Below are 11,233 nucleotides of genomic sequence, written 5' to 3' on the forward strand. Positions count from 1 at the left end.
GAAGTTGGCTCCTGTGAACATTTCAGGGACATGTTTCACAATACAGAAATGTCTGTATATTTTGTGGGCATATATGTGAGTCATATTTCTATATTTCTAGACTTTAATTAGTATTAATAATAAATACTTATTCTGAAATATACCATCCAGAAGAAAGTATAAAACTATATCTAATCACTTGAATAATAGGAACACTAAGTTAAATGCCTTAAAACAGATTTTAAAAAAATCAAATAACTACTAACCTCCAAAATCTTTTTTAAAAATTACAATGACATGGAAAATAAACATAATTATGGGGAAAATTTATCTGAACCTGAGTTGAAGAAGAATAAAATCTCAACAGATATAGCTAGGAACTTGTTTCCCAGGTAAAAGGTTACAGTATGAGTATTAGTCAAGATGTGGGAGAAAGACATTTTTCAGTGAATGAATCATCAGCTTTGTTACTTGAAATGTATCACATGACCAGAGGTTAAAGATTAAGACAGGCAAAGTGAAATAGGGTGATATTATGAAAAGGTTAGAAACCTAGCTTGAGATGATTTTACTTTATTAGGTATTGTGATTCTTGAATGACTTTCTTTACGGAACCAATGTGATTGTCATAAGGAGTGAAGGTTAATTTTATGTATAATCTTGACCGGGCCAAAGAAGCCCAGATTAAAGATTTTTTGGGTATGTCTGTGAGGGTATTTCTGGAGGATGAGATTAGTATTTGAATGGGTGGACTGAGTAATGTAGATGGTTCTACCCACTGTGGGTGGGCATTGGCCAGTCTGTTGAGTTCTTGAACAGAAAGAAAGGGGAAGGAGAAAAAATCTTGCCCCCTTTTGTTTCATGCTTGCCTGCTTGACCTGGAACATTGATCTTCTGTCCTTGACTGAGATTTGCACCATCTGTTCCCCCAGCTCTCAGGCCTTCAGACTCTGGGGGAACTACACCTCTGGCTCTCCTGGGTCTTCTGCTTTCAGATGACATAGATAGATAGATAGATAGATAGATAGATAGATAGATAAATGATATTAGCTGTTTTTCTGGGGAACCCTGACTAATGCACAAGTTTTTGAAACATATGTCCATTTGTTGTAGAAAAGAAAGAGAAAAAAGCTGGTAAAATAGGTTGCTCTTGATAAATCCAGGATGAGAATGAAGATGATGTCAGTAAGGACAGATAGAGGGGTTATTTAAAGAAATTTAGGGATATGACCTATAGGGCTGGGAGCTAATTGTATGAGATAAGTGAAAGGCAATACATAATAAAAGTTAACTGTAGAGTTTTAATCTTGCTTGAGTGACAATGGTCAAGTCATTAACAGAAGTTAGGAAATCAGAAAAAAAAAAAAAAAAAAAAAACAGGTTCAGTTTGGAACACCTTGATTTAAAATTAGTTAGCAGTAAGGTATTTAGGTATCTTTGTCCATAAGATAATGGATGAAGAGAAGGAAAATTTTGATGTGCATATTTGAGAGTTATCAGTGCTGAGGAAAAAAAATAGATGAAACTATGGAACTATATGAGGTTCTAGTGGAGGAGAGACTGGGAGGTGTTTTCCACTCCTTCCTCCTTTTCTGGCTATAATTTTATCAGGATCCCAGACAAACTCTGCTTGATTCTAACCTTTATTTTTTCTGTGTAATTCCTTTTTGAACAGCTAAGCAAGTTGCTAAAAGCATGCCTCTCTCGCTCTGATAAATGTGACAAACAGCTAGTTTCTCCACATTATCCATTCTCTCCTCTCTTCTAATTATAGAACCTACTTTAGTTGTAGGTTAACTTCCTCCAACCTCGTCCCCCTAAACTTTCTCCAACTTCCTTTGCAGTTCTTGTTGTCAGGTAATATAGTTACTATTAATGTGACAAAAGCAGACGTTACTGGGAAGACATTAAGGGTTAATTCAATGTAAACTTCCCTTATGTTTTCCCTTTTGTGTGTGTGTGTTTTGCCTTTTTTTTTTTTTTTTTGTCTTTTGTTGTTGTTGTTGTTGCTATTTCTTAGGCCGCTCCTGCGGCATATGGAGGTTCCCAGGCTAGGGATTGAATCGGAGCTGTAGCCACCGGCCTACGCCAGAGCCACAGCAACGCGGGATCCGAGCCACGTCTGCAACCTACACCACAGCTCACGGCAACGCCGGATCGTTAACCCACTGAGCAAGGGCAGGGACCGAACCCGCGACCTCATGGTTCCTAGTCGGATTCGTTAACCACTGCGCCACGACGGGAACTCCTGTTTTGCCTTCTTACTTCAGGAAATACCAGTTTAATGGCTGGATCTCTGGCAGCCATCTTGCAAATGTAAAAATGGGGCTCAAACAAAAGGATGGAAACAAATGATTTCAGAAGGGACTGGTTTGCTTTGAAAACATGTTGAAGCCACATTTGTCCCAGATTTTTTTTTTAATTTCCTATAAAAATTCAAAAACCATATTTTGGAGCTCCTTGGTACTCTTACCCAAATGGTATTCTTAACAGATAAAATTAATTCAATGTGTCCTTGACCCAATCTTAGTTAATCTAAACACGCAGATTAAGAGAAATCTTAGTGTACCATGCTGACCCTCATAATCACTGTGACTTAACAATGTGTATTAAACTAGGAATAGATTTTAGAGAAAGGTGTAGTTTTCGGATGACAGGCTTATTTACCACTCTAATATTCCTTCAGTTTTCTGTTCCAGTTGCCTTATGTTAATGGGAGCAAGAATGACTTCCATGTTAGCAACCACAGCATCAGTCATGGGTATTAGGTGACAAAGCATACCATCCAAAGGTTCCTTGATTCCACGTTATTATCACGCAGTGCAGGTCCAGTGCAGTGTGAAATTCATGCTGATTTTTTCAGGGGTGACAAGAGGCAATGTGATGAACTAGTGTTTTATATCCTTGGAGACTAATGGCATAAAGACAATACTGATATATGGGGCAACTAGTGGGACTAAGAAATATTATATTAAAAATAGAAAGCCTTATTACTTTGTCTTATATAATGCATCATTCTTGCCTTCGTCAGTTATTTCCCCTTCTCCCAGCACAGTAACAGTGATGCAGGAAAAACAAAAAGTGCATTCTGGACTCACATTACATACTCTTAGGACAAATGCAAGTTTTTCTCTTAAAGAACATAAAAATCCCTCAAACTAGACTTTACAAATAATGATATAACAAAAATAGTCCAACTGAATACAGGAACTGTACTCATACTCTAAGCATATCTGCCTTATTCCTCCAAAAACCCAAGCAGAACAAAATGGACAGGTGGTTTATTAACGCTTGAAAGGACCAAGGTGTAAAGAGATACAATTTTTAGAAATTGAAGAAAAGCTTGATAACCACTAGTGGAAACTTTTGGTTGCCTGACCACACATATTTACTTCTTTTCTGGCTATATCAAAATTTTGTATTCATCCTTCACCACCTCAACAGTCACCTATCCCCAGGTTCTGGTTTCATACTTGATCTGTTTGAACCAGCTATTCAGACCCTATTCTTATTCCCAATGATGGATTTACGCATTGACTTGTGAAGCAATTCTTGCCAAATAGATAAAGTCTGTTTCCCAGGAATCTCTAGGATAGGTTTCTATCATCTTTAAGGAAAAAAATCTTTCCTTCACATACACTGGCCTGTTTCATTTCTGGATGTGTTGGCTGGGATCACTGCAGATTTCCTTTGGCCTGAAAAAAACTGGCTTCTGAACAAGCCAACATGCTAAGGGTGGCAGCACAGATTTTTAAAGGTCCATTAGTTCTTAATGAAATATGACAGTAGCTAAATTTATATCCTGGAGCCTTCTATCCCTAGCCTCTTGTTTGATTGCAGGATATTTTATTTCTTATGTTTTAAGCCAGACAAGTAGGGTTTTCTGCTACTTGCAGCCAAAAGTGTGCTGACAAAAAAACATGTGAGCAAATACATACCAATTGATGCCTATCCTGGACATGCCTCGTAGGATTATAATCTTCCTGTTTATGTTTGTCTAATTTTTAACGTAAAAAAATATATTATATATTTATACATTGTACATTTTCCAGTTTCTATTAACTTAAGGGAGAATAGAATGTTCTGTAGTATACTCCTCATTGGAGTTTTTAATTTGTGAGCACCTGGATACTAATTCACTGAGGTTAAAAATTCAGACTCCAGAGTTCCCATTATGGTGCAGCGGAAACAAATCCGACTAGGAACTATGAGGTTTGGGGTTTGATCCCTGGCCTCACTCAGTGTGCTAAGGATCGGGCATTGCCATGAGCTGTGGTGTAGGGCACAGACATGGCTTGGATCTGGCGTTGCTGGGGCTCTGGTGTAGGTCAGTAGCAACATATCCAATTAGATCCCTACTCTGGGAACCTCCATGTACTGTGGGTGCAGCCCTAAAAAAAAGGATAAAAGACAAAAAAAAAATTCAGATTCCTAGATACTATGCTTATATTTGAATGTGATGACTAAGATGTCTAAACTAAAAGAAAATCTCTTCCTGTCGACCTTAGTTATTTGAGAAACAAGGATAGATACATAATAAGCTTTTTAGTACTTCAAGATCTGGGCACTTTTGTATCTTCATTAAAATAAAAATCCATATCTCAATATTGTATGAAGGCTATTTTGAAAATGTCAAAATATTTATTTATTTATTCATTTATTTAGTGCCACACCTGTGGCATATGGAGGTTCCCAGGCTAGGGGTCGAATCAAAGATGTAGCCACTGGCCTATGCCACAGCCACAGCATTGAGGAATCTTGGCTGCATCTTTGACTACACCACAACTCATGGCAACCCTGGATCCTTAACCCACTGAGCAAGGGCAGGGATCAAACCTGCTTCCTCACGGATGCCAGTCGGATTCATTTCCACTGAGCCATGATGGGAACTCCCAAGATCTTATTTTAAAATTAAGTAATTCTGCAAAAGATAGTTCTCTTCAGTCCCCAAAATGTGTACCTCAATCATTAAAACTCAAACATAACTAGTATCAGCACCAGAGTTTTCTAAGAATTTCTTAAACTTACTTTTAACCAACTTAATCAGATCATCATATCCTCTTCAAAAATTCCATAACAGTTGGAATGTGCACTATCTTCCTGATAGATAAAAGGCATTCACAATTTTAAGGTAGTATTTATATTGTGAGATATGCAATCAATATTGCAATTCCCGAAAGATGCAGAATCCCATTATGTAACCATGAATGAAGCTATTTAAGGATGGTTAATTTATAGAGGATGTAGAATGATTGCAACTGTGTTGTTGCCTCTGCTGGATTCCCAAACTAACTGCAGAAGGAAATCAACTGTGTGTGTGTGTGTGTGTGTGTGTGTGTGTGTGTGTGTGTGTGTGTGTGTGTGTGTATTTCATAGAAAATACTTGTCATACTCAGTAATGTCCAAAGAAATGTTCTTTCTGCTTGGGTGTCAGGCCCTAGAGTGAGCTTCATCACCTACCTGCTGTCATGGGAACTGACAAGAGGTAGGCAAAGAAAATAACTCACTGTCCTCACGGTAAACATGAGAATGTGTGTGCATTCCTCAGAGATACACCTGCGGAGAGGATCTGAACAATTGCCATCATAGCATGCTATGGTTTGTACTGATGAACAAACTAGTTTAGTTGCTGAAGAGTAAGACCACAAAGAATCAAATAAAAAGAAATTTAGAGTGTCAGCAATACTCTCTGTCAAGGAATTCTATGGTAATGTGATTTGTGGTGTTAGAGCAACTGCTGCATCACATCCTGTGATGTCTTTGTGAACTAGTTCTAAGAAGAATTTAATATGCAAATATGCCTGCAGAATTGAGGAGACAGTGCATACCTAGTGCTTAATGTTAAATATGCAGGAGCATAATGCCTTCATGTTTAATTCTATTATCATTTTGAGAGTTATAGCTGCACATTCAAATTTTACATTTCTACTTTTTATTATTAATATACAGATGTGAGAGCAGTTTTCTTCAGGTATAATAACCTAGGGTTTCAAGGCTTCTTCCCTGACTTAGATAAAATTACTATTGTGGGACAAGACTTAAGTAAGTAACCAGCTTTTGTTCAATCACAAGCACACAATGTGAGTTCCTCATAAAATTTTTATCAAGATTATTTGTGTGCAATATATGTTTAACAATCCATAGAGATAAGTAAAAATACAAAAGGGCATTTCATCATAAACATGTAAAGGGGTTCAACTTATTTCAAGGTATATTAATAATGTATTTAAGACAATATTCATAAAGTTAGGAAACTAGCTCTTATTTCTATTGTTTTGTAAGATGGGTTTTCCAATTTTTAGCATTTTTAAATGTGATAGTATTGTTGATAAAATATAAAACTTAAGGGGCTATATTTATTTTTAACTAGCGTACTTGTTTTTCTCATGTACTAAGCTAGAAAGAGTCTTTCTCTTATAGAAAACTGGTGTATGATTCCCAGGTAAACCTACAGAGATTAATTACATTTCAGCATATATTACTATATAGGGACATTAAAAAGAAAACATTCTTGTTCAACTGATTATTTTGTGAATGATCACAAATGACCATTAATTTTGGCTCCTCAGTATGAGCTAATGATACTTAGAGATTGCTTTTGTTACTTCAATTCGGAAGCGAGTTTTATAAGCAGAAAAAAATGTAAAGTAAATCCCATCATATAAACAATAACAACAACACTTTAGTGCTACTGGTGATTGCAGTTGAGATTAAATCATAACTTTTACACATCAAAAGTCTGACATAAGATGCATATTAACTGCTAGCCAGTCTCAGCACACAGATCCTTGTGAATCAACAAGGACTCTTTTTACCAGCATCACTAATATTGTTGGGGCTGTGAACTTAACATTGATTTACTGATTTTTTGTTTGTTTGTTTCAAATATGACAACTGCAAACACTTGGGTTTTCAATTTATGAGGCAGTTGAACATAGTCGCCAGATATTCAGAGCAAATGCATCAAAGTTCTAGGTCCACCCCAAACACATTTTTCTTTCTTTTGTGACTGTACATTTTACAGAAACTAGCCCAGTCCTCTTAATCCCCATTCCTCTCCATTGAAACCCAAACTCCTCCCTTCCTATCTGGCTTATCAGTGACAATGCCCTATCTTTCTCCATTAAACCTCTCTCATGCTCTTGCTAGCTAATGCCACTATATTTTTTCTCAACTGTAGTACATACTGTTTGTACTTCTCTTTTTGGCAAAAAAGCTGGGTAGTATTAACAGCTTTCTCAGAAATAGAATTAAAGCACCTTCTGTAAGTCAGAGATTGCATATCATTTTCCATCCCTGCTAGTGCTTTAGCCTGGGGATGGGGAAATGGAACAATAGGCATGGTTAGCTTCTGACCTCCATCCTAGATATACTAGCCCTACTCACCAAAACAGCATGCGTGCGCGCACAAACACACACACACACACACACACACACACAAATTTACCAGTGTTCCCACTTCTCCAAATGCTGGGTCCATGGACAGAGCATGAGAAGAAATTACACGTTTACATGGCAGGTGCTGTAGGAGCTGGCCTTGGCTTAGTGGGTAATTACATCTGGTTCTTTCTCTTATATTGCCTTTCATGGCTTTCTCGGATCCCTCATCCCCTGAAATTCCAACTAATAACCTCTCAATAAGGAAGCTATTTTTCCCAAAGCTAGGTGTTTACAATCTTCCTTCTGCCAAGGTTTTCTGATCTAGCACATTGATAGAGCCCTTCCCCCACACCACCCTCCCTCCTTCTGTAAGCCTCTTGCTCCTTATTTATTTTTACTTTCATGATGGTCTTAAGGGTGAGAACACAATTTCTTAGTATTTTTTGGCAAATCCTATATAGGATTTTGGCTTCATCCTTTAGGCAATTAATTATTATTATTATTTTTGAGTTCCTGATACCTGTAGGCACTGGGAATATACTTGAAAACAAAAGATAAATCAAATTATTCCCTCTTTGAGCTTAGAGAGGACAAAACTAAAAATTAAATAATATTGTGTTACATGCTGATGAGTGCTGAGGAGGAGAAATAAGCAGGAAAGATGATATGAAGTATATTTGCATGAGTAGGGGGAGTTGAAATTTTAGATAGGTGTGTCCAGGGCAGGACTCCACCCTAAAAGCATTACTTTTGACTACCTGTGACTACTTTTGACCTAATAAGGAGAGTAAATGAGCCTGGGTGATAAGGGAGAAGATTTTTCTGGCCAGAATGATCAGCATGTTTAAAGTGCCCTGAGGTGCGAACATCCTTGGAAGTTCAAGGAATTTTGCACAAGACAGGGTCAAGGTATAGAATGAGGTGGGTTAAGAAGATAGAGAGGAGAGTGGTGAGGGTACATATGTACCCTCCCTATGCCATTAGGAGGCCTCATGGGCTCTAAGAAAGACTCAGATTTTTACCCTGAATGAGACATGAGGCTACTGGGGCATTTTGAATAAAAGTTGGAAATGATTCTGTTTATGTTTTACTATGGTGACTACAATTACTGTGTTGTAACTACTCTAAAGAGGGCAAGAGCCAGAATAGAGACAACAGTTATCAGACCCCTGTAATAATCTTAGTGAGAGATAATGTCACTTGTACGGAGATGGTGACAACTGAGCTGATGAGCTGTTATCAAGTTTAGAGTATTTTTTGAGGATAAAGTCAAACTGATTCACTGAAAACTGAACATGTGTGAGAAAAAGAAGAGTCAAGGATGGCGCCAAAGTCTGCACTTTCAGCAAATATAATAGTGGAGTGAGCAATAGTTGAGATGTTACAGACTGTACGAGTGGGCTTCCTGGATAAGAGTCATGAGGAACACATGATGTTTGAGATTCAGATTATGTGTGTATCTACAAGTGTCAAGTAAAATGTTAAATATGTGACTATGAAAATCAGGGAGTAATTCAGAACCTCAAATGCTCTCTACCAATATTACTTTTTTGGATTATTATCAAAACAGAATAGTGATTGGAAATGGTCCATTATAACCTTGCTCCAGGTACATTTTCTCATTTGATCCTAAACTAAAAGAAATTCTAAGACCAATAGTATTTCCCCAATTTAACAGTTTAGGAAGAGGAGACTCTAAAATTTTACAGTTATTTAGTCCTTTCAAGTAACAGATTAAATTACTTAATATTTGTCTCCTATTGACAGGATAAATGGTTAAAATCAAGGTGGTAGAGCAAGCACATCATTTTGTGGGTCAAAAAAAACTTTCGAAAAGCAAAATTCAGGTTCAAGTTTCTCCCTTTACTAAGATATTTTTTCTTTATCTAGATCACAAGTGCTTCTAAAATAGCTAATGTTTCAGTAGCTGCTCTCAATTGTCAAAGATGTTTTAAAATTTTTGTGTGTTTTCCCTGTGATTTACATTTCTAAAATTTTATGGACAAGACAAACATCTAAGGAGATATTCACTACTTTATATCCTATAGTAATAAGCTTTTGGTTCAACAATAAAGAACCTTTAAAACTCAGTAGATATCATTATATTCTTATTCATATTAAGTTAGAGAAATGTTTCATCTGCAGCTTTGTGTGGGGCCGGGCCAAGGTATTTTTATCTTTTCTTTCTAGAACCTTAGATGAAGGAGCAGCTTCTATATTGAGAGAGTTATTGTGATTGACAGCAGAAGCTGGAAGGGCAGGGGTGGGGGAAGCAGACCTAAACCATACAAATACACTTACAGCTCTAATTAGAATGTAACTTATGTCATGTATATCCACATACCATTGAGCAAATCAAGTTATTTGACCAAATCCAAACTCAATGGGGCAGAGAAAATACTCCTTCAATGAAGCATGCCAAGAGTAAGGGAGAAATAAACAAATGTGAACCAATAACACATTTTATTTTCTCATATTCTATTTTTTCTAGGCTAGTAATTTTTCCCTTTAATAAAATAACCCCAAGAAGTCAAAATCAATAATACTGATCTCCCTCATTGCAAATGCACTTCCATATCATAATTATGTCTTAGTCTAAAATCCAAATTAACTAATTAAAACTAATTATATTTTAATCATACATTTTCTGTTCAAACTGAATGAGCTGGTTGAGGTTTAGTCTGTGTTTTCTTTAATTTTTTTTCCTTCAGTGGCTGCTGTTGTTATTTTGATGCTTGTAACTGGTATTTACATCCCATCAGACAGCATCTTTTCTAGATATGAAGATCCTTGGCACTTGGTCTGCAGGAAATATTGTCACGTAGTCATGGTTGTCAAGAAACTTTTTCACAAACAGAAAGAACCACAGAGCCCAACAAATGAAAGAAACTATTGAATTTTATAAAATGAAATCATTCAAACAAGTTGGATATGACCTTTTCATGGAAGGAATCTCTTGATACTTTTATATAATGATATACAACATTTTCTTATCATTCCGAGAGAGAATTCTAAAAACTTCCTACCTTGAGATAAAGTAAAAGCAAAGATCATGCCGGGAGATGAAACCATGGTTTTAGAATAAACACAATTACATATTTTTAGGTACTACTGTAAAGAGGAAAAGTCATTATTACAATAGGAAGAATGGAATTACTTGGATATGGGGCATAGTGATATATTTTGTTTTAAAGCTAAAATCTGCAATGATTTGCTAAGAATGCTTTGTTTTGCTCTGTAATTTAGGTATGGCCATATGTCACTTGAGGCAGAGATAAAGATATGAAGGTTTCATCTGGAGATTATTATATAACAATTGCATAATACTTCATTTCAAAATTCCTTTATACCACCCGAAATGTTCATCCAAAATATATTTTTCCAGTGGCCATTCTTCCCCCTCAAGTTCAGTAAAAAATATTTTACTTGAGATCTAGGACATATAAAATGGAGGTGTGTCTGAATATATATACAAATACATACATATATTAATGAATATATGCGTTCCCATATATTCATATTCATATATAAAATCTATATTGTACATAAACTGGTATACATGAAATAAAAGCTTCATGAAATTATATTATGATTACATATGACTCTGTTTCTGTTCTATTTTACTGAAAATAAATCTAGCCATGACTTCATAAATTGATTTCATGAGCCATCAGTTTGAAAAACTCTGTTGTAAGTCTGTTTAAACGCTATTTTATTTCACTTTTTGGTAATTAAAAAAATTAAAACAACAAAAACTTGGCTTAGAGAGAGCATAAATGTATGGAAAAATATTTGATTTCTCATCTCAAAAAGAATAATTTTTTGGAATTTATACAACCAGAGGTTACACTCAAACCATATGGCAGAACCATTT

The sequence above is a fragment of the Sus scrofa genome, chromosome 13 (assembly GCF_054392235.1).
Source record: "Sus scrofa isolate SSC_HxYL_T2T_F1_AM1 chromosome 13, Sscrofa_HxYL_maternal_Yorkshire_Landrace_v2.0, whole genome shotgun sequence".
NCBI classification, from domain to species: domain Eukaryota; kingdom Metazoa; phylum Chordata; class Mammalia; order Artiodactyla; family Suidae; genus Sus; species Sus scrofa.